Below are 27,802 nucleotides of genomic sequence, written 5' to 3'. Positions count from 1 at the left end.
TCACAGCAACGCTGGATCCTTAACTCAATGGGCAGGGAGGGACTGGGATCGAACCTGCATCCTCATGGTTCCTGGTTGGATTCATTTCCACTGTGCCACAATGGGAACTCCCGAGCCACATTTGATTAATCCACTCATTTCCTCCACCCCCATCCCCTTGATTTTGGAGTTGATCTTAGATTGTTTTCCTCTTGGACTGTTTCCATGTTTTGGTGATTGTGGCTTGGTAATTTTTCACGACAGCACTGCTGCGGTCATGCATATGCGAGGACTTGTTTGAATATTCGCTGGGCTCTAAGGCAGCCTGGATGGTGTGGAGATTGTCATTGTTCTGGAGCTGCAAGTGGGAAAAGTAAGTCTATCAGAGCAAGGCGACATGCCCAGGAACTCATGGTAAAGACTAACAGAGCTGCTACTCAAAAATCTGGCCCTGGAACTCTGGAATCCAAACCCCACAGGCCATGTGCACACCATGGTGCCACTCCCAGCAGCCCAGGCTCACTCCAGACACCAGGCCAAGCCCCTTTTGGGTGGGGCCTAATTAGACCAGCTCTCTGATAGCTCTGGCTACACCCACCAGCCTGCCCAAGGCAGTGAAAATTAACTGGCATCCTGGAGGGATGCAAGGCTGAGGACTGGGGGACTCAGGAGTTGGGTAATGGGAGCTCTGGGTTCAGGCTTGGCTCTCTGTGTGATGACGGGCAGGTCACTTGCTTCTGAGCCTCAGTTTCCCCATCTGAGATTCTGGAATACCTCCCCACAGCCTCAATCACCCCCTCCCCAGTCTAAATTTGGGCCCTGATTTCCAGGGGCTCCTGGTCCTAGGGTGCACGCAGCCCCGCATCCAGCATCCACCCTGGGCAGCTGGTCTGCCATCAAGCTTGGAGTTTGTTGGACTTGGGGTTCCTTGGGGCCCAGTGGAGGGGAGAGGATCCCACAGCATACTCAGCTAGAGCCCAAAATAGCCTCAGGAAGGGCTGTGTTCCCCATCAGCTGGGTTGTGGGAGAGGCAAGATCCCCGTTTCCAGATCCATATTTCAAACTAAGAAGGGTCTAAGGTGTTTATTGCAACAGTGGATATGAATTGAGTCCTCTGAAACTTTCCCCTGGGGGGCTTGGGAGGACAAGTCATCTCGTGTCCTCAGAACTCCTGTGTCTGCAACTATCTGGAACCTGATCCCTAAAAGAGGAGGATTTTCTGGTACAGATAAATGACAACATGGATGGAGCTGGTCCAGGCAATTCAAAATTCGGGGAACTTCCTGATCATAGAGAGGGGCCCAAAGGCTGTAGAGGAAGGTGGCCAAATATTCTAAGATAAAATTCCTCCCTTTCTGGGGTCCCTAAGGCCACCCACCCACCCCTCCCTTCCAGCTCCTTCTCCACTCCTGGTTTATTCAAACATACCAACCTGGTTCCCAACTCAGGGCCTTTGCATGTGTGATTCCCTCTGCTGAAAGGCTCTTCCCTATGCCTTGTTCTCCACTAGCCTTACCTTTCCAGGTATATTCTGACTTAAAGTCACCACCCCTCATCATTTCCTCTCCCATCCCCCTGTCCTATTGTTTTCATAGTCTTCATCGATCTCTGAAATTCATATTTAGATATTCACTTGTTTGAGACTTTGAGGGCAGGGCTGAGTCAGGGCTGTGTCCCTGGCCCCAGCACACAGCAGGCCTGAGAGCAGGTGACAGTCACTGAGTGGACACCCCATCTACTCTGGTGTAAACAAAGACTCTGATGGGGGTGGGAGCATCACTGCCTCATGTTTGTTCCCAGGACCTCCTAGAAGCTGACCTGTCACTGGTTCAGGGTCAATGCCAAGTCTCTTCCTCTCACTGCTGTCTTTCTCTCTTAGTCTCTGATTCTTTCACCATCTTTGTCTCCCCCATCTCTGCCTCTTCATGTTGCTCTCTCACTGTTTCTGTCTTCCTGTCTCTGCATCTCTGTTTCTCTCACTATCTCTGTCTCTCGCTATCTCTCTATCTCTCTCAGTCCCTGACTCTTTCCCAGTCTCTGTCTCCTGCCCCGGCCAGGCCAAGCCCAGGGCATGGGGTGACAGGCAGGCAGGGCGCCTGCTGCTTGTTTTCCGCCCTGGTTGGCGGCAGGCCCAGCCGGGCTGCTGTTCAGGAATCCTCCAGCCGCCCTGCTCCAGCCACCAGGCCCAGTCGCCACCAGCCTCCCCTCCCAGCACATTCTGTCCCAAGCAGGGAGTGCTGGGGGCGGGTGGGGGGGGGCAATGTGTTCCTGCTGGGCTCCAGTTACAGGACAGCCCGTCCTGGTAGCCCCGCTACCAGTGCTGCCCCTGATGCCTCCCCTCCTCCCCCTGGGCTTAGATCTTCCTTAATGGGGCCCTTCTGCCAGCTCTTCCCCACCTCAGGAACTTTGCACCTGCTGTGCCTTCCACCTGGAGCTCCCTCTCTGCAGAGAGGTCCCAGACCTTTCTCCTTTGTAGACCTCCCGGTCCTTAGGCCAGAGGGCCTCCTCAATTCCCCTACCTCCTGCTCTGATACATTTTGCTCCCTGATCTTCTCCCTCCCCAGAGTTATATATTTATATGTGGCTTGATTTACATGGCTGTAACCCCAGGGCCCCACTATATCCACAGCACTGGGCACACACAGTAGATACTTGGGGAATATTTTAGAATTGATGCCTTGGATTCCCTTTGTGGCACAGCAGAAACGAATCCGACTAGGAACCATGAGGTTGTGGGTTTGATCCCTGGCCTCGCTCAGTGGGTTAAGGATCTGGTGTCACCTTGAGCTGTGGTGTAGGTCGCAGACATGTCTCAGATCCCACATTGCTATGTCTGTGGCATAAGCCGGCGGCTATAGCTCTGATTCGACCTCTAGCCTGGGAATATCCATATGCCACTGGTGCAGCCCTAAAAAGCAAAAAAAGAAAAAGAATTGATGCCTCCCAGGCTCGCACACACACAGTTCCTTATCCTCTCAGCCTGCCTGATCTGCCCCAGCCCCAGCCTCCCCCAACCCTTCCACACACTAGCCATCTCCCAGCCCCCCCGCCCAGGGAGTCCTCTGAACCACCAGATATACCTTCATCCAGCAAGGGGCTGGGTCTCCCTGTATTTTATTTTAATTCATTTCATTTCAATTATTTTTAATTTATTTTTTGAGGGCCACACCTGTGGCACATGGAAGTTCCCAGACTAGGGATGGAGTCAGAGCTGCAGCTGCCAGCCTATGCCACAGCCACATCAACTCAGGATCCAAGCTGTGTCTGCGACCTACACCACAGCTCATGGCCACTCAGGATCCTTAACCCACTGAGCGAGGCCGGGGATGGAATTTGCATCCTCATGGATACACTAGTAGGATTCTTTTTTTTTTTTTTTTTTTTTTTTTTTTTTTGTCTTTTTGCCTTTTCTCCGACTGCCCCTACAGCATATGGAGGTTCCCAGGCCAGGGGTCTGATCAGAGCTATACCCGCCAGCCTGCACCAGAGCCACAGCAATGCGGGATCCGAGCCACATCTGCAACCTACACCACAGCTCATGGCAACGCCAGATCCTTAACCCACTGAGCAAGGCCAGGGATCGAACCTGCAACCTCATGGCTCCTAGTTGGATTCGTTAACCACTGAGCCATGGCGGGAACTCCTGTATATCCCTGTCTTTTAAGCCCACTGGGTTCTACACATGGGAGCTCCCCAATGAACACACACAAGTGCAGAAACCCAGGAACGGGCCAGCGAACTCAGGCGCACACAGTCCACTAACACTGACCCACATGCCTGCTCATACCTATGGAACAAGTATGACAGTGATAACCATGCTCACCCCAGTGCTGGGCGCCCACAGCCCCAGTTGAGAGTTTGTGGAGTGTTCATGTGTGGAGCCCCCAAACTCTGAGGAGGAGCGGTTAAGGCCTCTTTACAGGTGGGGACAGGACGTGGGATTTGAACCCACGCCAGGGTGGACACAGTCTTGTCCACACGTGCCTCTGCCTCCTCTTTCCCTGCCCGGAGTCATTCCCCCACCATGTTTTTGATGTTCAGGGAAGGCCAGGAAAGTCCCCGAAAAGCATCGGGCTGGGCAAGGGGCCCGGGAGGAAGTGGTGACTCAGCTGGCAGCCATCAGTGCGCCTGCCATGCTGTGCTGCCCCATCTCGGGGGAATCACAGGAACAAGAAGAAAGGATGGGGGAAGGAGGTGCATAGTAGACAGTTCCTCTGAATGGTGCCTGGACCGGCCCTCTGTGCTCCAACTTGATTCACAGGTAGGGCAACGGAGGCAAAGAGAACAGGTGATTTGCCCAAGACCTCCCCAGCCAGGATGGAGCAAGTCCTCCGTAACAGGATCTTGAGAGCATCTGCTTTTCCTGGCCCACCTTTTGGTGGGCAAAAGGAGCCAGGTTCATTTCCTGCTTGCACATGTGGACATGTGACCAAGGCTGGCCAATTAGAGCCTTTCATCACCACAGAGTCAAGGATTGGTTCAGGGATGGACAGGTGACTCCAGCTCAACCAATCACTGTGGGAGTTTGGGGACTCCCTGGAGGTGATGATTGGGTCCCTCTTTTTTTCTTCTTTTTTTGGCCACCCCATTGCATCTGGAGTTCCCCAGGCCAGGGATCAGATCCAAGCTGCAGCTGTGGCATAGATTGAAAATGCAGCTGAGATCTCATCCCTTAACCCACTGTGCTGAGCCAGGGATCAAACATGTGTCCTGGCGCTGCAGAGACACCACCCATCCTGTTGCACCACAGTGGGAATCCGATAGGGATCATTTTTGCCACCACAAAAGGACAGCAGAACAGAGTCCCAGGGTCCTTGTGGTGGAGTCCACAAATATCCCCACCCTGTGAAGTCAGTGTGGGGCCAGAGGGAAGGATGCGGGCTGGAGGGTCCTGAAAGTGTTTCTGGGAGGAGAGGGCATTGGAGTTGGGGCTTTGATGGACGGAGAGGAGTTCACCAGGGAGCTGGAGAAGGGCACTCCAAGCAAAGGGAACAGCCTATGCAACCCCAGCAGACAAGAGAGAGCCAAGCATGTCCTCAGCCATCCTTGTGGCTCTGTGGGAGCCAGAGCATAGAGAGGACAGCTGTAGATATGTTTTTTTATTTGTGGATGTTCTCCACCTCAGCTCCCAGTGGATGAAAACCAGGTCTGCTTTGTTAGATGCTGAAGCTACATTAATATCTGTGACTGGGTGACCCTCCTTTTGGGGACATAGAGGGATGGGATGGGTGAGGGAGTGGTGAATGGGGAGATTGGATTATGGGGCAGGAGAACCTGCAATTGCTTTGAGGGTGGCCCCAGGAGCCAGGAGGATCTGGGCCATGGTCCAGGCAGAAGGGGGGTGATTCCTCATCTGTGAATCCTGGACTCTGTGAACAGTGCTCCAGAAGGAGGCAGGTTAGATCTCGGGCTGTGGATACCGAGTACCACCTCTTTCCTACTGTGTGACCATGGGCTAGTGGCTGCACCTCTCTGAACCTCACTTTCCTCATTTGGAGCCAGACCTCACTGTAGGACAAGGGGAGTACTGGGGCACAGAGGGGGTACAGAGTCTGTGGAGCTAGATAGGGGGATGCTGAGGCAGGGGGGGAGGGGTTGGGCCTGTCCAGAACTTTCCATCAGCAGTTCCCAGCCTCTTTGAAAACAGGAAGCCAGCTCTCAAGGGAGTCCCCAGAAGCACTTCCTGAGCCTCCTCATGACGCAGGCTTGCGGGGGTGGGGGGGGCGGTGTGCGTGCATACATGTGTGTTTGCAGGCGGCTTAGAAGTAGGTGGAGCCACTAGCCTCTGCCTACGTGTTGGCGTGTCCGCCTTGTCTATGGAGTGGCCCGGAGGGCTGTGCACATGTGCAGATGTACTTGAATGTGGAACACATCTCTGTCAATACAGGAAGCACATGTGGGCGCATTTGCATGTCTGGGTCTAGGTGTTAGGCACCAGTGTCTGTTGGCAGTGGGTACCGGTGTATGCTGGCAAGAGCTGGCTTGTCCTGGAGTGTTCTGACCTGTCCAGGCTTTTGCCGATATGGACTGGTATGGCCTAATATGTGCTGGCAGGTAGGAGGCTGTATGGCAGCCCCCAGCCCTCTGAATCCCCAAGTAAACCTTGATTCAGCTGCTGGTGGTCCCTCTGGATTCCATCTCTTCCCTGCTCCAAATACAGCATGGCTCCTCCTGGTCCGAAAGGCCCTGCACAGTCCCTGTGACTGCCCTGCCCTCCTTTCCATCCATCTGCTCCTCACACATCAGTCCCTGGCCAACCTGCCTCCTTGCTGTTCCTGGAGACAGCCACATATGTTTCTACCTCAGGGCCTTTGCACCTGCTATACCCACTGCCCTTGACTGCTCTTCCTTCCCCTCCTCACCATCTCTCAGGCCCCAGGATACTGGCCTTGAGCAAGTCACCCCTCTCCTGCTTCTTGACTACCTCTCTGTCTTCTCTTGAGTCCTGACCACAGGTCCCAGCTTTGGCCACTTCCCTGTGCATCCAAGGATGAGTGGAACTTCCTCTATAAGCCTCAGTTTATTCTCCTGTAAACTGAGGCCAGTTTTGGTGTGGCCTCATTCACCCAGAGTCACCCAGAGAGTAGAAAGGCCTGGATTCAAACCTGGGCTGGCCAGATTCCCAAAGACATTATTCCTTTTTTTTTTTTTTTTTTTTTTTTTTTTTTTTTTTTTTGTCTTTTTAGGGCTGCACTCACAGCATATGGAAATTCCTAGGCTAGGGGTTGAATCACAGCTGTAGCCTCTGGCCTACACCACAGCCATAGCAACATAGGATCTGAGCCACATCTATGACCTACACCACAGCTCACGGCCACACCAGATCCTTAACCTACTGAGTGAGGGCAGGGATCTAACCAGCCTCCTCACAGATACTACTCAGATTTGTTTTCACTGAGCCATGACGGGAACTCCCACAGAGGCTTTATCCTTGCTCCTATTAAATGAGAGAAACACTTAAGGGTCGAGGACACTCTAGGGTCACCAAGCCACAAGGGCTAAGTGGAGCCAAACTGGGGCCTCCTGTGGGTTACGTTCCTAGGGTGCCTTTTTCTTGCTCACAAACTTCTGCTCATCCTTCAAAACCCCATCATCAGTACCCCTTTTCTCTGACCAGTTCTGATCTCAGGGGCTGAGGGCACTTTTTGTCTGGCCATGTCTGTCTGCTCTAGACTGGCCAGGGCTGAGGCCTCTCAGGAGCCTAGCATCACCCAAACAGGTACAGGGGACCATGTTTCTCACATGCCAACTTCCTGGAGCTAGCCCAGGTCCCCCTGCAATGCCTCATTCCCAGGAGTTGCCTCCTGCTGCCTTATCACCCCAAGGACCTGCCAAGCTCTGTGGTTTAAGAGGACAGGCAAGACATTCCCATTCCATCCAGAGGCTTGTATGTTCTAGAGACTCTCCTGCCCAGGCCTTTAGCCCCAGTGGCCTTGGCTTGCATCAGCTCCACACCAGACTGATTCATCTGTCAAATGGATCTGAGATATTCCCAGCTCCAGTTAGTGCTGGTGGGATTTCTTGCTGGTGCCCAGCCCCAGGGCAGCTATAGGAACTGTGAAACAAGGCTTGGATCCCATCCCTATACACCTTCCTCAAAGCCCACAAGGTTCTGTGTAGCCTGGCTCCCACAGCCTCCGTCACAACAGGTTCAGTCCCACCTCAGGACCTTTGCACTTGCTGTTCCCTCCATTGGGAAAGCCCTTCCCTCACTCTGCACAAGGCCTTCACCTTCTCCCTTAGGACTAAATCAAACATCCCAGAGTTCCTTTGTGGCACAGCAGGTTAAGAATCTGGCATTGGAGTTTCCGTCATGGCGCAGCAGAAACGAATCTGACTAGGAACCATGGGGTTGCGGGTTTGATCCCTGGCCTCACTCAGTGGGTTGAGGATCTGGCATAACCGTAAGTTGTGGTCACAGACATAGCTCAGATCTGGCATTTCTGTGGTGTAGGCCAGCAGCTATAGCTCCGATTGGACCCCTAGCCTGGAAACCTCCATATGCCGCAGGTGTGGCCCTAAAAAAAAGGATAAAAGACAACAACAAAAAAAGAATCTGGCATTGTCACTGTAGCAGCTCAGATCGCTGCTGTGGCGTGGGTTGAAAATCCATGGCCTAGGAGCTTCCCATCATGGCTGAGTGGAAACGAATCTGACTAGCATTCATGAGGACACAGGTTTGATCCCTGGCCTCACTCAGTGGGTTAAGGTCCGGCATTGCCGTGAGCTGTGATGTAGGTCACAGACATGGCTCAGATCTGGCATTGCTGTGGCTGTGGTGTAGGCCAGCAGCTATAGCTCCAATTCGACCCCTAGCCTGAGAATCTCCATATGCCATGGCAGTGGCCTTAAAAAAAATACAAACAAACAAAAATCCCTGGCCTAGGAGCTTTCACATGCCACAGGCACAGTCAGAAAAGAAAAGAAAAAAAAATCAAATATCCCTTCCCCAGAAGTTCCTGCTGTGACACAACAGGATCAGCAGTGTCTCTGCAGCTCCTGGAGGCAGGTTTGATCCCCTTCCTGGCACAGTGGGTTAAAAGGATCCAGCATTGGAGTTCTATCATGGCTCGGTGGTTAACAAACCCAACTAGTAACCGTGAGGAAGGACTCCCTGGCCTTGTTCAGTGGGTTAAGGATCCGGCATTGCCATGAGCTGTGGCGTAGGTCACAGATGTGGCTCAGATCCTGAGTTGCTGTTGCTGTGGTGTGGGCTGGTGGCTACAGCTCCAATGCAACCCCTAGCTTGGGAATCTCCGTATGCCATGAGTTCAGCCCTAAACAAACAAACAAACAAACAAACAAATATATATATATAAAATCCAGCATTGCTGCAGGTGCAGCGTAAGTCAAACGCAGCTCGTATCTGATCCTTGAATGGGAAACTGCATATGCCACGGGGAGCCGAAGAAGGAAAGAAAGAAAGAGAGAGAGAGAAAGGAAGGAAGGAAGGAAGGAAGGAAGGAAGGAAGGAAGACAGAAAGGACAGAGAAAGGGAGGGAGGAGGGAGGGAGGAAGGAAATATATTAATATATAAAAATTATATATATATATCCCTTCCTCAGAGGCCCCTTGGCCTCCCTGACTGACGCTCTTTGCTTCACCCTTTCCCTCCCACCCCTTCCCTTGCGCTCTGACTATTCCCAATTACTGCGTATTGGTGGCTTCCTGGTCATCTTCCACCTCCCGTCTGTAATGGGAGCTCCAGGAGGGCAGAGCTGAGGCAGGCAGCAACAAAGGAGGGTGCAGGACCTCAGAGCATGTCCCCTTAAGGGAGAGTCTCCAACCTCACTGCTGGCCTCCAGGTCCTTGCCGCCCCCTCTTCTGCAAAGCCCACTTGGTGTCTGGGGCATGGGGGTGGGGTGAGCAGAAATCCCCACTGAGAGTGGCCTCTCATAAAACCCTCCCCATCAAATCCAGGGCCCCCTTTCCTTCCAGACTCCAGGCCCAGAGAGGTCCTTATTTTGGCCACCTCAGCCCACAGCACAAGTGGGAGATATTAGTCAAGGGAGGGTCCAAAATGCATCCAAGCTAAGCATACCCCTCATCTCTTACCCATCACCAGGGTTCTTGAAACTCTTTGGCTCAGTGTTCCATGTCCTGCCCTAATGTATCAAGATCCTTCCTTCTTCCTTTGCCTAATTCTTTTTTTATTTTTTTCAATTAATTAATTTATTTATTTTTTGGTCTTTTTGCCTTTTCTAGGGCTGCTTCCATGGCATATGGAGGTTCCCAGGCTAGGGGTCTAATCAGAGCTGTAGCCACCGGCCTATGCCAGAGCCACAGCAATTCAGGACCCGAGCCCGCATCTGCGACCTACACGACAGCTCACAGCAATGCCGGATCCCCACCCCACTGAGCAAGGCCAGGGATCCAATCCGCAACCTCATGGTTCCTAGTCAGATTTGCTAACCACTGAGCCACAACGGGAACTCCCCTTTGCCTAATTCTTAATCACCCTTTGGGTCTCATCTTGGTTGCCTCTCTCACGACTGACTGTTGACAGAGACTCAGGACACCTTGCCAGAGACCAAACGGTCACTGCACCAAGCAAGTCATCCCATTGAGCTGACTATGACTCTTACAAAGTAAGGGGATGCCTCTTGTGTGTGTGAACATCATGGACCACTGAACTCGTTGTTTGCACAGTATATGAACACCGTGGACCATTGACTACTAACAGGATACTAAACATAGCATAGAAAACAGCAACTGTCTGAAAATTTAAATCAGGAGTCAACAAACTTTTTCTATAAATGGCCAGATTATAAATCTTCTCAACTCTGTGGGCCATACAGTATCTATTGCAACTAGTCACTCAAATGAATATTGTAAGCAGATAAAACTTTATTTGTGGACGCTGAAATTTGAATTTCAGGTCATTTTCTCAGGTCACAAAATTGTTTTCTTTTTCTTTTCTTTCATTTTTTTTTTCTTTTCTTTTTTGATCTTTTTGTCTTTTAGGGCTGTATCAGCAGCATATGGAGGTTCCCAGGCTAGGGGTCAAATCAGAGCTGTAGCTGCCAGCCTACACCACAGCCACAGCAACACAGGATCGGAGCCGCGTCTGCGACCCACACCAGAGCTCATGGCAACGCTGGATCCTTAACCCACTGAGCAAGTCCAGGGGCAAACCCTCAATCCTCATGGATGTTGGTTGGGTTCGTTAACCCCTGAGCCATGACAGGAACTCTAAAATCATCTTCTTTTGGAAACTCTGCAACCGTAGAAAAGTGCAGAAGGCATTTCTAGGGCTGGCCAGAGCTGTGGTTTGGCAACCTCTGGAGGAGGCCCTTGATGGGTAACAAAGTATCAGGATTCGTTATTTACAAAGTATCAGAACCCTATTTAAAGTGCTTCCAGGTCTACAGCTAGGAAATGTTAAGGCAGGTTTGAGGACTAACACTGTTGGCTGGTTGACAAGTAACAGGTATCAAGATGCTATGTTTACAAAATATCAGAACAAAGCAAGCAAGATGGGCTGATGTCAGGCCCTGGATTTATGCTGGACCCACCCGACCACCTGCCCCGGCACTGGTACTGACCAGATGGAGCACTGCTGCCCATTCTCAGAACACTGTTTACTAAGTATCCGGTGACAGGGGTCGGAGGCAGAGTATCAAGTCACAGGGCAGTCACACCAAGACTTGGGCACTGTGACAGCAACTCTAGACATCAGCTGTTTACAGTGACACGAGACAGGCTATTTACAGGAGACTAACCGTCCTGCTTCCGGATGCCAGAATCCAGATGGTGAGACAGGCTCCTCCTGTTTGCAGAGAGCTCTGCTCTTGGGGACCCCTCTCTCTGCACCACGAGCAAGAGTGAGGAAAAGTGCTCCCTACCCAGGCGAGATGCTGCTTTTGCCCATTCAAAGGACCCCTGTTTTCAGGCCGAGCTCTCTGAAAGCAAGAATTGAGCACTGAAGGCACTGAGTCCTATCATCCCGCTTGGAGTCTCCCTCTGCCCATCCCTGGCTATGCTGCATCAGGGGTATGAATTAATCTCTCTGGGCCTCCACTTCCTTACCTGTAAAATGGGCACAATGATGATGGATCAGCATTTCCAGACAAAATACAAGACACCTATGAATTTCATATAAACTACATATTAAACTATATATCTAAAGAAATGGGAGTTCCCATGGTGGCTCAGTGGCTTAAGAACCTGACACTGTCTCTGTGAGTATGTGGGTTTGATTCTTGGCCTCACTCAGTGGTTAAGGATCCAGCATTGCCACAAGCTGAGGTACAGGTCATAGCTGCATCTCAGACCCAGTATTGCTGTAGTTGTGGCATAGGTCCCAGATGAAGCTGAGATTGACCCCTACCCGGGGAACTTCCATATGCCATAGATATGGCTGTAAAAAGAAAACACACACACACACACCCCTACATATTAAAAAATGTAGGAGTTCCCTTTATGGCTCAGTGGTTAATGAACGCAGCTAGGATCCACAAGGATGTAGGTATGATTCCTGGCCTCGCTCAGTGGGTTAAGGATCCAGCGTTGCTGTGAGCTGCGGTATAGGTCACAGATGTGGCTTGGATCCCCTAGCCTGGGAAAATCCATATGCCTTGGGTGCAGCCCAAAAAGAAAAAAAAATGTATTCATTGTTTATCTGAAATTTGAAGTTAACTGGTTACCCAGATGTTTATTTGCTAAATCTGACCCTCCCCCTTTGATAAAGCCTGAGTCACAGGAGGTTGTGGAGATTCTGAGGGGCTCCCAGGCCAGGCATAGAGAAAGTGGTACTACCAACAGTGGCACCAAAGTGATACCACAGTGGTTCATCATCCTTGTCCCTCTCAGGAACTCATGGGGATGAGCTGGAGTAAAGTCTGATGAGTGGCTCATAAATACATCATCTGTCTCTGAGGACCAGGGTCTGGGTGACAAGAACAGTGCTATTATTCAAGAGTTTCATTAGGACTGTCAACAAGAGGCTCCAGACCACAGGGGTCCCCCAGGAGGGCAGAAAGTCCGAGTTTCTTCATTCACAGTGTGTCCCCAGCACCCAGAGTCTGAAAGAGTCACTGAGTGGATGGAAGATGGGCTTCAATAAGTAGTTAATTGAATTCAGTAACTGATCCCACCTTTTTTTGGGAGGGGGTGGAGATGCTGCACCCATGGCATATGGAAGTTCCCAGGCCAGGGACAAAATCCAAGCCACAGCTGTGATGCTACAGCTGCAGCAATGCTGGATGCTTAACTCACTGTGCCATAGCGGGAACTCCAATCCCACCACTCTTTATCAAATACTTACTGGATGCCAGGCACCCCAATCCTTGGCTGCCCAGGGCTCCTCATCAACAAAGGGGATGGATATTACCTTCACCATAAGTGAAAAATTATAACTTGGACAGGACCTGCCAAAGGGAGACCCCCAGTCCTAGGACCCCGCCCCCCCACCAGCGTAAAGTCCAGGAAGGCTTCCTGGAGGACCTGACAGAGAGACCTGTAGGTATAAACAGAAGACACAGAGTTCCAAGTGGAGGGCACAACATGTGCAAAGGTCCCAGGGTGGGAGGGAACATGATGATTTCAAGGACTGTTTTCATGCCACCCTGAGCTCCTCTTGACAATTTGCAGGCTCCACAGCAGACAGTCGGCAAGGCTAAGTTTAGGATGTCCAGGGTTGCGTGGCAAGTTGGGCAGGATGCTGTGTCCTGAATCACCCACAGCGAGAAGGATGAAAGCCCTGCCACATCCTCAGCCCTGGCAGGGGTGAGACAAAGTAGCACCCAACACAGCCTCTGCCCTGGGATTTCCAGAGTTGCCTGCCTCCTGAGTGCACCCTCTGCTCCCACGATGCCCTGGCTACCATAGGAGACATGCACAGGAGGAATGGGATAGGGCCACAGGTTGCTGGGTGAGGCCAAGGGACAGAGAGAAGAGCTTTGGGATGCTGGGCTAGGAGATCTCAGGGCCAAGAAGCTGGGCTGGGGTGGCAACAATAGCAACCACAATAACAGCATCCACTAATGCCTGGGAGTGCCCAGCCAGGCCTTGCTAGGAAAGATCTCATTTAATCGCCACAAAAGCTCCACTAGGAATATAATTTTTTTTTTTTCTCTTTCTCTTTTTTGGCTGCCCTGTGACATATGGAGTTCCCAGGCCAGGGATCAGATTTGAGCCAAAGTTTCAACCTATGCCACAACTGTGGCAATGCCACATCCTTTAATGCACTGTGCCAGGCTAGGGATGGAACCTGCATTCTGGCACTGCAGAGACACCCCTGACCCTGTTGCACCACAGAGGGAACTCCCCCACCAGGAATGTAAATTGATACAGCTACTATGGAAAACAGTATGAAGTTTCCTTAACAAGTTAAAAATAGAGTGACCATACGATCCAGCAATCCCACTCCTGGGCCTGTATCTGGAGAAAACCATAATTTGAAAAGATACATGCACCCCAGTGTTCACTGAAGCACTATTCGCAATAGCCAAGACATGGGAGCAAACTAAGTGTCCACTGACAGATGAATGGATAAAGAAGGTGTGGTTTATATGTACATAATGCAATATTGCTTAGCCATGAAAAAGAATGAAATAATGCCATTTGCAGCAACACAGATAGACCTAAACAATATTATGCTTAATGAAGTAAGTCAGATGGAGTAAGACAAATATTTTATGATATCATTTATATGTGCAATCTAAAAAATAATATAAATGATGGAGTTCCTGTTGTGGCTCTGCAAGTTAAGGACCCAGTGCTGCCTCTGTGAGGATGCAGGTTCCATCCCTGGCCTCCTTGCTCAGTGGGTTAAGGATCTGTCATTGCACTGGCTCTGCCATAGGCCTGAGGCTGTAGCCCAGGAACTTCCATATGCCATAGGTATGGCCCTAAAAAGAAAAAAAAAAAAAAAAAAAACAATACAATACAAATGAATCTATGTACAAATCAGAAACAGATTCACAGACAGAGAAATCAGGCTTACAATTATCAAAGATGAAAGGGAGGGGGATAAATTAGGAGTGTGGTGAGTTCCCATCGTGGCACAGTGGTTAACAAATCCGACTAGGAACCATGAGGTTGTGGGTTTGATCCCTGGCCTCCCTCAGTGGGTTAAGATCTGGTGTTGTCATGAGCTGTGGTGTAGGCCACAGATGAGTCTTGGATCCTGCATTGCTGTGGCTGTGGTGTAGGCCAGCAGCTGTAGCTCTGGTTCGACCCCTAGCCTGGGAACTTCCATATGCTGCAGGTGTGGCCCTAAAAAGCCAAAAAAAAAAAAAAAAAAAAAAAAAGAGGCGTGTGGGATTCACAAATGCAAAACTACTCTACATAGAATAGATAAACAACAGGATTTACTGTATACCTCAGGAAACTGTATTTAATACTTTGTAATAACCTATGATAGGAAAAAATACAAAATATGTATATATAACTAAATGTATCTGAAATAAACACAATATTGTAAATCAACTGTACTTCAAAAAAACAAAAAGCCCCAGCAGGAAGAAACTGCTGGTTGGCCAAGGATTTGTGGTGACTCCAGGATGCAGCAGGTCTTAGTTTGGGTTGCTATGACAAAAATACCTAAGGCTGGGAGGAGTTCCCACTGTGGCACGGTGGGTTAAGAACCTGACTGCAGCAGCTCAAGTTGCTGTGGAGGTCCAGGTTCAATCCCCACGTGGTGAAGTGGGTTAAGGATCCTCTGTGGCATGGGTTGAAGCTGTGGCTCAAATTTGATCCCTGGCCTGGGAGCTTTCCTATGCCTGGGTTGTGGCCATAAAACAAAACAAACAACAAAAACCTAAAGGCTGGGGAGCTTAAACAACAGACATGTATTTCTCACGGTTCTGGAGGCTGAGTAGCCCAGATCAAGGTGCCAGCAGATCTGGAGTCTGGTGAAAGCTCGCTTTCTGACTGGCAGATGGCTCCCTTCTTGCTGGGTTCTCACGTGGCTGCTGCAGAGCAGAGAGAGGGAACAGGCTCTGTCATGTCTCTACTATAAAGGCACTAATCCCCTCAATGGGGGCTCCACCATCATGACCTAATTACCTCCCAAAGGCCCCATCTCCAACTACCATCATATTGGGGATTGTGATTTCTTGGTTTTGTTTTTTGTTTTTGTTTTTGTTTTTGTTATTGTTGTTGTTGTTTGCTTTTTAGGGCCACACTCACAGCATGTGGAGGTTCCCAGGCTAGGGGTTGAATAGGAGTAACAGCCACAGCGATGCAGAATCTGAGCCTCATCTGTGACCTACACCACAGCTCATGGCAACACTGGATCTCCCACTCACTGAGCAAGGCCAGGGATTGAACTGGCATCCTCATGGATACTAGTCGGATTCCTTTCCACTACACCACAATGGGAACGCTCTGCGATTTCAATTTATGAGTTTAGAGGGAATGCAAACATTCAGTCTACAACAAAACCAATTTTCCCTTTTTTTTTTTTTTTCCATACTTGTGGCCTGTGGAGTTTCCTGGACCAGGGATTGAACCCACACCACAGCAGTGACCTGAGTTACAGCAGTGACAATGCTGGACCCTTAACCAGCTGCACCACCCCACCCCCTTTTCCTTTCCTTTTCGGGCCACCTCGTGGCGTATGGAATTCCCACCGGGCCAGGGATCAGATCTGAGCCACAGTTGTGACCTCAGCCACACCTGCAGCAACAATGCATCCTTTAACCCACTGTGCCAGACCGGGGATTGAACCCGTGTCCTGGCACTGCAGAGATGCTGCCGATCCTGTCTAGGGGCAGAATTAAGGCCGCTGGACCCACCAGGCTATTTGTCTCTAGCCTTACCAGTTGGACTAGCTGTAAAATGGGACTTTGGCCAACAATGGATGTCCACAGGCAGATTCTTCACCCCAGGCCCTGGTCTCAGCCCAGGGGGTTCCTGGCAGGAGGAGCCCCTACCTCCCCTCCAACTGAATCTGTAAATCTCTGTAACTCGCTGTATCCAGTGGGTAAAGAGAAATGTTCTCACCCAGTACTCATCGTTTACTGCCAACTTGCAATGGGGGTGTGTGTGTGACCGTCAGTGGGGCCTGATGGAACTTTTTGCTGTTTTGTTTTGTTTTTTAGGGCCACATCCACAGCATATGGAAGCTCCCAGGCTAGGAGTCAAATCAGAGCTGCAGCTGCCAGCCTACACCACAGCCACAGCAACAGCAGATCCAAGCCTCATCTTTGAACTATGACACAGCTTGCCGCAACGCCAGATCCTTAAGCCTCTGAGAGATGCCAGGGATCAAACCCAAATCCTCATGAATGCTAGTAGGGTTCTTAACCAGCTGAGCCACAGTGGGAACTCCGTGATGGAACTTTTGGGGTGATGGAAATATTATATCAAGATTGATAGTTCCAAGGTTATGCTTTTGTTAAAACTCATCCAGCTATACTCTATTGTTTGTGAATTATAACCTAACCAAGCTGGCTTTAAAAATAGGTATATGATATTTTATTTCAAGACGACGGGAGTGGTGGGGGAAGGCAACATAAGAACAAAATCTAGGAGTTCCCATTGTGGCTCAGAGGTAATGAACCTGACTAGTATCCATGAGGACTCGGGTTTGATCCCTGGCCTCGTTCAGTGGGTTAAGGATCCAGCTTTGCTGTGAGCTGTCATGTAGGTTGCAGATGTGACTAAAATCCTGAGTTTCTGTGGTCTAGGCTGGCAGCTACAGCTCCGATTCAACCCCTAGCCTGGGAATTAACATATGCCACAGGTGCAGCCATAAAAAAAAAAATCTAGAAGTGTTCCCTGGTGGCTCAGTGGGTTAAGGATCTGGTGTTGTCACTGCTATGGCTCAGGTCACTGCTGTGGCATGGGTTCAATTCCCAGCCCAGGAAGTTTTGTGTGCCACCGTTGCAGCCAAAAAAAAAAAAAAAAAAACAACTAAATGTTTTTATACAAAGTCTCCCTGTTTTGGAAATGCATGCTATTGGCTGGAGCCTTGGAAGGAAGAAAAATGATCTCTTACTAGATACTCTCACTGTCCAGATGTGCCCTTCAAAATAAAATACATCTGCATTTTAAGTTGTGTCAATGTCAACGTGCTATACGTGAGGCACTTGTGAAAAATACGTGAGCATACCATTATGTAAACACAGACAAAAGGTTAAAAAAGCAGTCTGTTTGGAAATGGAGATATTACAGCTGTCACAGCTGCACAGAGGTGCTGCCTCATTTTCCCCATCTATACTGTGGGGTAATGATCCCCCGCCTCATGGAGTGGTTTTGGGGTTAGAGTAGGTTGATGTGATAGGAATCATCTGGGAAGGATAAATAAATCCTGGGTTCGATCCAGTATCTTTTGTCCTCTCTGCCACCTTTGTTTGTTTTATGCTGAGAAAAGTCAACATAAAGGCTAGATCGGGAGTTCCCGTTGTGGCGCAGCGATAACAACTTAGACTAGGAACCATGAGGTTGTGGGTTCGATCCCTGGCCTCGCTCAGTGGGTTAAGGATCCAGCATTGCTGTGAGCTCTGGTGTAGATCACAGACGTGGCTTGGATCTGGCGTTGCTGTGACTGTGGTGTAGGCCGGTGGCTACAGCTCTGATTCAACCCCTAGCCTGGGAACCTTCATGTGCCACAGGTGGGGCCCTAAAAAGACCAAAAGACAAAAAACAAACAAACAAACAAACCAAAAAACACCTAGATCGTACATCTCAACCTTGCCCAAAGGCTTGGGTTGCTAGTCTACAGGGCAGAAACCTTCCCTTCATGGCCAGGACCACCCCAATGAGGCAGCAGCACTGTCTCAGCCACATCCCAGTACACAGCTGCCCCTTGACAAGGTCCAGTCCAAGGGCTGCTTCTACCCTAGAACAATCTTGGGAGTGGTGAGGAGCCAGTGTCCTGACACTGGAGACCCTGGATCACTGGGAAACTGGACTCAGGGTGACAACGGGGGAGCTCACAGCTTTGCATGGAGATCTGGGGAGGCTGCTTTGGGGACTCAATAATGTGGGCCCCCCGGGAGGGTGGGGATTCACAGGGTCAGGACAAGGTGGCCACACTTGGCTTGGGGCTTGTGTGTGCAATTTTGACCTCACCCAGAGGTCCAGCCCATCAACCATTCACTGGAGGTTCAGCCATTGCTCATCCTGGAGTTCCCTTGTGGTGCAGTGGTTTAAGGATCCGGCCTTGTCACTGCTGTGGCGTGGGTTTGATCACTGGCTTGGATACTTCTGCGTGTCATGGGTGCAGCCAAAAAAAAAAAAAAAAAAAGAAGAAGAAGAAGAAATTAACCATAGTTCACCTTCTTCAGACTGGAGGCCTCAGGAAGATGCAGGGGTTGCAAGGCAGTCAGACAGTGGATCCAATACACCTGTATGAGAGAGAGACAGATAGTCGGTGACAGAGGGACACAGAGAGACAGGAGAGAGACAGAGAGACAGGGAAAGAGAAACAGACAGAGAGAGACACAAAGGGGGGGGAGTTCCCATAATGGCTCAGGGGTTAATGAACCCAACTAGCATCCATGAGGACACAGGTTCGATCCCTGGCCTTGCTCAGTGGGTTAAGGATCTGGCGTTGTCGTGGGCTGTGATGTAGGTTGCAGATGTGGCTTGGATCCCGAGTTACTGTGCCTGTGGTGTAGGCCGGCAGCAACAGCTCCAATTAGACCCCTAGCCTGGGAACTTCCATATGCCGAGGGTGCAGCCCTAAAAAGACAAAAGACAAAAAAAAAAAAAAAAAAAAAAAAAAAGAGAGAGAGAGAGGAGTTCCCATTGTGTCTCAGTGGTAACAAACCCAACTAGTATCTATGAGGACACAGGCTTGATCTCTGGCCTTGCTCAGTGGGTTAAGGATTCCGTGTTGCCCTGATGTAGGTCACAGATGTGGCTCCAATCCCACATTGCTGTGGCCATGCTGTAGGCCAGCATCTGCAGCTCCAATTCGACTCCTAGCCTGGGAACCTTCATGTGCCATGTGTGTGGCCCTAAAAAGACAAAAAAAAAAAAAAAAAAAGTGGGGAGGATGTGAGAGACAGGGAGAGGGAGAGAGAGAAATGACACAGAGAGACACAAGGAGAGAGAGCGACAAGGAGAGAGATATGGATAAGAGACAGGGAAAGAGGTGGGGAGAGAGAGAGAGAGATGAGAAAACAGATCGAGACGAGGAGGGAGACAGAGACAGACACAAGGAAGAGAGCAGCAGAGATAGAAACAGAGAAACAGGGAGAGATGGAAGAAACAGACACAGAGAGGGAGATAGATGGAGAGAGATAAAGAGACAGGGAAACAGTAGGAGAGACAGTGTGGGGAGAATCAGAGAGAGACCTTGGGCCGTTTAATCCCACTCCCCAGGTCTAGCTTGCAGACCCCTCCCTGCCCCCAACCAGACTGGTTCAGCTCAACATACAGATGGGAAAACTGAGGTCCCAAGCTCCCAACCTGCAGTTCCCCGGGTGGTGACACCAGCCAGGGCCTTAAGGATGGAGAAATATTTGTAGGACCCCAAAGACTGAGGAGCAAGGAATGAAAGGGACGCTGGTTCTTGGTGGGTTTTGGGTTTTGGAACCGGGCTTGTCTTATAAGAAGAACCCAGCGTCTCATATCAGGCCATGAACATGACCTTGGGATTAGCACAGACCTAATAAGGTCAAGGGGGGAGGGTTGTTGTGGACACGGAGTGAGTGCAACCTGGGTCACTGCGAATCTGAGGATGGCCCAGGGACCTCTGTGCCTTCTTGACTGCAGGGTGTGTTTGAAATTTTCCATGACACAGAGCAGTTTTAAATGACCTCTGGGCTCCTGAGGCCGATCCCAGGCTTGATGTCCAGGACTGAGGGAAATCTCAGCTCTTCCTGGAGACTGGCCCAGAGGCGCCAGAGTGGGGGATGCTGAGAAAACTCAGGGAATGACCCGAGTCTGAGATGGAGGCGCCAGACAGCCTCGAGGGGGCGGCTAGGAATTCTACTCTCCACACCACCCCCCCATTGAAGGAACATGCTGTGCACAACCCCACACCTGCCAGAAGAATGACTCCTTACTCCTGGGGGTGGGTGCTTGCAAATGACAGAGTGATCCCCCTCCCACGGGCCAGGCCACCTCCCTGGGAGTTGCTGGGGGAAGCTGGGGCTGGGGAGGGAGGGGCAGCGAGAAGTGATGACCTGAGGCTTTAAGGGACTTTCGGACCCATCTCATTCTGAGTCTGGGGGACAGGGGCCGGCCTTGCTTTGACATTCCTAAGGAAATGGGCTGGAATCAAAATGACCAGATCTGGAGAAACACATCCTTTCACCAGGAAAAAAAAAAAAAAATCTCTGAAATTTCCACCTGGAGTGGGAACAGGAGGATTTATAGGCCAGGAGCTTAAAATGAGCTTGACGTGCCTCCCCAAACAAGCAGAGGACTACACCAGCCATGAGAAAGTGAGTCCATCTGAACAAAATGAAACGAAACAAAATTTAGTAATAAAGCAGGCAAAATCAGAAATACCAGATATAGGAAAAAAAAAAAAAAAAAACCCTCTTGGTGGAATCAAGAATGAAGAGGCGAAAGGGAAGATCAGATGGAGCATTCCTCCCTGCATCAGGAAAGAGGAATAAAGGAAGCAAGAGCTCTCAGTTCTTCTGGGAAACATAAATAGCTGTATTAAGAGATATTAAGGAAGAAGTGGGTATGGTGGATGTACCATATTCATGGACAGGGAAGCTGAGGCTCAAAAGACACTGATTCTCCCCATCTGAAATTGTGACACAATCCCAGGCAAAGTCACAACAGAGTTTCCTCCCACTGGAACTTGACACAATGATTCAAACTTTTATCTGGAAGAGCAGAGGGTTGCAAATTGCCAAGACACTTCTGAAGAAGAACAGGGTGGTGCTACCTGTCTTACAAGATATTGGGACCCATTATGAAGGCTGCAATTGAGTCAGAGGGATGCTGGCACAGGGAGAGACACATTGATCAATGGATTGATATTAAATGCCCACAGACACCAATATAGGTCATGAATTTTGCTCCAAAATGGAATGAAAGGGTCTGTCCTAGCGGTGGGGAGGGGAGATTATCTCATAAAAGGATCTGGGAAGGGAGAGTCCATATTTAAAACAAATTGGGGAGTTCCCATCATGGTGCAGCAGAAATTAATCTTACTAGGAACCATGAGGTTGCGGGTTCAATCCCTGGCCTTGCTCAGTGGGTTAAGGATCCTGTGTTGCCATGAGCTGTGGTGGGTCACAGGTGGGGCTCGGTGGCTATGGTGCAGGCTGGCAGCTATAGCTCTGATTCGACCCCTAGCCTGGGAACCTCCACATGCAGTGGGTGCAGTCCTAAAAAGACCAAAAAAAAAAAAAATTTGATCCCTAAATTGGATCCCTGCATCACAGAGAAACAGAGAATTCAACCCCATGTGGGTGCAGGGGTTATATGCAAAAAAAAAAAAAAAAAAAAAAAAAAAAAAACCCAAACTTGACTAAATCTCAAATGCCTTGGTAGAAAACACAGGTGATCCTCAATAAGGAAAGACTTCCCCCCAAAGAGCCAAGAAGCACTTTATACTTATAAGAATATTAATCAATTTGCATGTATTCAGATTAACTTTTTTACTAATCAAAAGCAACTTGAAGAAAGAGACAAATTACAAACGAGGGGGAGATATTTGTGCTATACTCAACTGACAGAGGAATAGTATCAAACAAATATAAAGAACTCCTATAACTCATCATGAAGAGTACGAAGAATCCAAGGAGAAAACTCATGTGGTGAGATGTTCACCATCAGTTGGAGATAAAGAAGATGCACATCCAAACACTGATGATATGCCATTTAATTGGCAAGCACTGCAAAATCCAACAAAACCAGTTTCCCCGGTCACAGATTCACATGAAACTCAGACTTTCCAATGCTTTAGAAAGTGTCTGGAGTTTCTAAGCATCTTAGAGTCCACAACCCACACTCCCTTGAGATCCCAAAAAGATCCCACTCCCTGGGGGTAGGCACCACCCTTTTAAGCAGGGTACCTGCGAGAACACAGGGGGATTGTTATGTGGGATAAAGGGAATTGTGGGAGTTTCCTGGGGCTACTGAAACAAAGTGCCAAGAACTGGGTGGCTTAAAATAACGAAAATGTCTGCTCTCACGGTCTGGAAGCAAGAAATCCGAGATCAGGGCACTGGCAGTGTTTCTTTCTTCTAAGGGCTGGGAGGGAGAATCTGTCCCTGGTCTCTCCTGGCTTCTGATGGCTGCCCAAAACCCTGAGCCTTTCTTGGCTTGTGGCAGCTTCCTTCCAGGCTCTGCCCCTGTCCTCGCATGTCTGTCTCCTCTGTCTCACATATTCCCCTCCTTTCTCTTACCTCATAGGGATGCTTGTCCTTGGGTTTAGGACTCATCCTAATCCAGGATGAGCTCATTTCAAGATCCTTCCCTTAATTACATCTTGCAAAGACCATAGATCCGTGTAAGTCCCATTCATAAGTCCCAGGCAGACATGTCTTTTGGAGGAGAAGCATTCAGCCCACTACAGGGGAGACCCTTGATCCTAAGATCACATCCTGACACACAGAACATCCATTAGCCTGAGATTAAAAAACCACATTCCTAGAGTTCCCGTTGTGGCTCAGCAGTAAAGAACTCGATGAGGATTCATGAGGACATGGATTCCATCCCTGACCTCGCTCAGTGAGTTAAGGACCTGATGTTGTTGTGAGCTGTGGTGTAGGTCACAGACATAGCTCAGATCCGACATTGCTGTGGCCATGATGGAGGCCTGAAGCTGGAGCTGCAATTCAACCCTTAGCCTGGGAACTTCCACATGCCATGGATACAGCTCTAAAGACAAACGAACAAACAGAAAACCACAGCCCTGATGCCACAATTCTTGTTCCCCTTTGTGTCCCCAGCACCTGGCAAGGACCTGACACATAGCCGACTGGAGGTGATTCTAGAGCAGTGAAGTGACTAGATCTAGGCTCCAGCCAGCTGGGGTGTAAGTTCTGGTCCTTCAGATCAGCGACTTAACCTCTCTCTGCCCCAGTTCTCTGACCTGTAAAGTAGAACTGATAATACCCGCCTGGAGAGGGCTGAATTGTGGCCCCCCAAAATATGTCTACCTGGGAACTTCTTTTCTTTTTAGGGCCACACCTGTGGCATCAGCAAGTCCCCAGGCTAGGGATTGAATCAGAGCTGCAGCTGCCGCTCTACACCACAGCCACAGCAACACCAGATCCAAGCCAAATTTGTGACCTATACCACAGCTCAGAGCAATGCCAGATCCTTAACCCACTGAGCAAGGACAGAGATCAAACCTGTGTCCTCCTGGATACTAGTCGGGTTCTTAACATGCTGAGCCACAACGGGAACTCCTAGGATGTCTAAATGACTGAATACCTGGTACACGGCTTTGTATGCTCTTAATGTAAACTCACTTGGAGGAGAAAATGTGCTAATAATTCAAAGCATGAAGTAAGCATTGGCTGTTGATTGAATGAGTGATGAAGCCCAAATGAGGAGGGGGGGTCAGTGCAACCCCAACCCCTGACCCCCAACCACCCCTCAGCCCACTGGCACCCCGCCTCCCCGAGCCAGCAGGTCCTGTGTTCCTCTTAGCACACACACGGTCAGGCAGGCACTGGCCCAGCAAACCTCCTGGGCTGCAGCAGGCAGTTGGAGCTGGACGCTATTTGTAAACTGAAACTCTAGCCTGTGGCTTTGGCCGCCCACTTGTGAAACCAGCTGCTTCTGTTTCCTCCCCATAAGAAAGTGCCCCAGTGAGGCTGCTCGGGGGAAGGGCAGGGAGCCTAGAGGGGGCCTCAGCGAGTGCCAGTACTGCTGTGCCTTGGTTTCCCCATCAGCAACTGAGCTGCACGGGAGTATGTGAGGGGAAGGGGATCACCGGCTCCAGGCTGCAGGGATTGGACTTGATGATGCTGAGTTAATGACCTTCACCTCTCTGAGCCTCCGTTTCTTCACCTGTGAACTAGTGAGAAATGCACCGCCACCAGAGTGACGGCATGCTCTCATGTCTTTCCTTTGGGAGACACAAATCAAGTCCTACCACCACCTTGAGACCCTCCCAGGGTGCCCTATTGTTTTGTTGTTGTTGTTGTTTGCTTTGCTTTGATTTGTTTTGTTTTGTTTTACCATGCCGGCAGGGCAGCATGTGGATGTTCCTGGGCCAGGGATCAAACCTGCCCACAGCTAGAGTGACAACGCCGGATTCCTAACTCGCTGAGCCACCAGGGAACTCCTGCCCCATTTTTTTCCAATTCATGTGATTCCTTTATTTTTGTATTAAAAAATTTTTTTACATTTTTTATTATAGTTGATTTATGCCCCCATTTAAAAAAATTATTATAGTTTATTTACAATGTTCTGTCAATTTCTGCTATACAGCAAGATGACCCAGTTATACATATGCATACTTTCTTTTTCTCATATCTTCTTCCATCATGGTCTATCACAAGAGATTTTTTTTTTTTTTTGGTCTTTTTAGGGCCACACGTGTAGCATATGGAGGTTCCCAGCCTAGGGGTCTAATCGGAGCTGTAGCTGCCGGACTATGCCATAGCCACAGCAACACCAGATCCGAGCCGCTTCTGCAACCTACTCCACAGCTCATGGCAACACTAGATCCTTAACCCACTGAGCGAAGCCAGAGATCAAACCCACGTCCTCATGGATACTAGTCCGCTTCATTACCGTGAGCCACAATGGGGACTCCTGGACCCACTGTTTTTTTTTTTTTTGTGTCTTTTTTTGCTATTTCTTGGGCTGCTCCCACGGCATATGGAGGTTCCCAGGCTAGGGGTCTAATCGGAGCTGTAGCCGCCGGCCTACGCCAAAGCCACAGCAACGCGGGATCCGAGCCGCGTCTGCAACCTACACCACAACGCCAGATCGTTAACCCACTGAGCAAGGGCAGGGACTGAACCCGCAACCTCATGGTTCCTAGTCGGATTCATTAACCACTGCGCCACGACGGACGGGAACTCCTGGACCCACTGTTTTGTAATAACACTCTCTCTGTGGCCCTTGAGGCCCCACGAGGCCCCACTGCCCTCCCCCCATTATCTCTGTCCACTGCTCCCTGCAAACAAGCTCATTCCCAAGTCAGAGCCTTAGTCTCTGCTTGTAATCTTCTCACCCATCCCCTTCCCCTCTCTCCCTCCCCACATTCAGGCCTGGGGCCCAATGCCACCTCTTCCAGGAAGCCCTCCATGGTTACCTGATCTGGAAAGACCCTTCCTCTGCCACATCAGGTCTTGTGTTCCACTTTATCCGTACTGTCCATCTTCCATCCTGATGAGGCCCACAAGGGCAGAGATGTCTCAGATTGTCCCTAGCTGTGTCCCCAGCCACCAGCCCTGGGCCTGGCACACAGGATGCATCTGATAAATGACTCTGACTTGGAGTGTGGTTGTTTGTAAGCATACCATGTTGACACTACCGAAAACAAAAGCTTGGCTCCTGATGGTAAGGGAGGAAGGAAGAGCACGTGGGTGGGAATGGCATTTGAGCTGAGAGTGAAGGAGGTGGGGGAACATCTGAGTGTCTCAGAGAAGATGGTGCCAGGCAGAGGCGCAGCCTGTGCCAAGTCCCTGAGGCAGGAGAGTGTCTGACTCCTCCACTTGGAGGAGGTTGATTCAGCCTGAGTGTGGTAAGAGGGGAAAGGAAGCAGGAGCAGCAATGCCGCCAGGGCTTTGACCCCAAGGGAGATGGGAGCCATAGAGGGTTCTGGAGAGAGGGAGGATGAGTCTGACTCTGGCCACCTCACAGGGATGAACCTGTGAGAGCGGAAGTGAGGAGTCCAGGACCACACAGGGGGCTGGTCCCAGGGATCAAAGATGGGGCTGGACAAGGTGGTGAGAAGGGCAGGATGCGGGAACAGAGCAGTTTCACTGATGGAAGGATGAGGGGTAAATAGAGTCAAGGATGCCCGTTTGGGAATTCCTGTCATGGCTCAGCAGAAACGAATCTGACTGGTAATCATGAGAACGCAGGTTCGATCCCTGGCCTTTTTCAGTGGGTTAAGGATCTGGCATTACTATGAGCTGTGGTATAGGTTGCAGACAAGGCTCAGGTTTGGCATTGCTGTGGCTGTGTCATAAGCCGGAAGTTGCAGCTCCAATTCAACCCCTAGCCTGGGAACCTCCATATGCCGCAGGTGCAGCCCTAAAAAGACCAAAAAAAAAAAAAAAAAGATGCCTACTTGGTCCCATTTCTCAGAGGGAGAACTGAAGCTCTGGAAGCAGAGGGATCTAAGAAGCTGAAAGCATCAGTAGGATTTTAGGAGGTGGCCAGGTTCTGGGAGGGAGACTTGCTGGGGGGCCCCCACCCCTGGGATCCCCAGGGTGGTCAATTTCCTTCTGAGGCAACTATCCTCCTTCCATGTCTCTTTCTGATGTTACCTCTATCATTTCAATCCTAGTCAGAGAGAGGAGGCTCACCATTCACAGCTGAACTCACAGTTGAAGTCCTGACCCAGCTTCGCACAGATTTATTTACTCCCTGCCACAACCCTGACACAAGAGCACCATCCTTGTGTTATAGACGGGGAGACTGAGGCTCCAAGAGGCGAAGTGGCCATCCAGGTCCATGAGTGGCAGAGGCATGATGTGAACCTGAACTTGGGGCTCCAGAGCCTGGTCCTGGGACAGCACTCTGCCTGGGTGGGGGTGGTGAGTGAACGTACATCATGGAATGTATTATTCAGTTCCCAGCTTCAGATGTGGGCTCCAGTGGGAGCCCTGGGAGTGTGCTAAGAATTCCACTTTAAGAGTTCCCATTGTGGCTCAGCAGTAACAAACCTGACTTGTATCCATAAGGACTTGGGTTTGATCCCTGGCCTCGCTGGGATCGAGTGGGTTAAGGATCCAGCGTTGTTGTGAGCTGTGGTGTAGGTCACAGATATGGCTTGGATCCGGCATTGCTGTGGCTGTGGTATAGGCTGGCGGCTACAGCTAGGATTAGACCCCTTGCCTGGGAATTTCCATATGCCACAGATGTGGCCCTAAAATAAAGGCAAAAAAAAAAAAAAAAAAAAAAGCAAAGGAGGGACCCTCAGCCTGAGAAGCCTAGCGGCTCCCTCCCTGCCCCCCCCACCACACCATGATGAAAGCTAGGGAGGGATGGGACACTGTGGGGCTTCCTGACCCCAGAATCTCCTGGGCCTGAAATATTACCTCAGACCCCACCCACTGGTCGCCATTTCCAGCTGGCACCAGGTAGCTGCCCATGCCACTGGGACATGGCCTGGGCCACCCGCCAGACCTGCCACTGGGAAACCAGCTCTGGGAGTGGGGGTTACACCCAGCCGTCTGAGTGGAACCCTTACAATGACCATTTACAAGGCAGGCTCTTGGCAGCTGCAGACTGGAGGGCAACCTGAGGGCCACAGAGCCTGGTG

General features: G+C 50.2%; 1 long non-coding RNA gene across 1 annotated transcript; it reads right to left on the bottom strand.

The window, feature by feature from the left end:
* On the bottom strand, positions 1 to 26,413 carry LOC106507304. Its single transcript, XR_001303191.2, has 4 exons — positions 25,622 to 26,413; positions 18,708 to 18,776; positions 15,284 to 15,395; positions 1 to 337 (listed from the first exon to the last, which is right to left on the bottom strand). It is a non-coding gene; the product is annotated as an uncharacterized LOC106507304 (long non-coding RNA).

Source organism: Sus scrofa, chromosome 2, assembly GCF_000003025.6.
Source record: "Sus scrofa isolate TJ Tabasco breed Duroc chromosome 2, Sscrofa11.1, whole genome shotgun sequence".
NCBI lineage: Eukaryota > Metazoa > Chordata > Mammalia > Artiodactyla > Suidae > Sus > Sus scrofa.
Note: the sequence above shows the minus strand (reverse complement) of the source record. Positions and strands in the feature narration are given on the sequence as shown.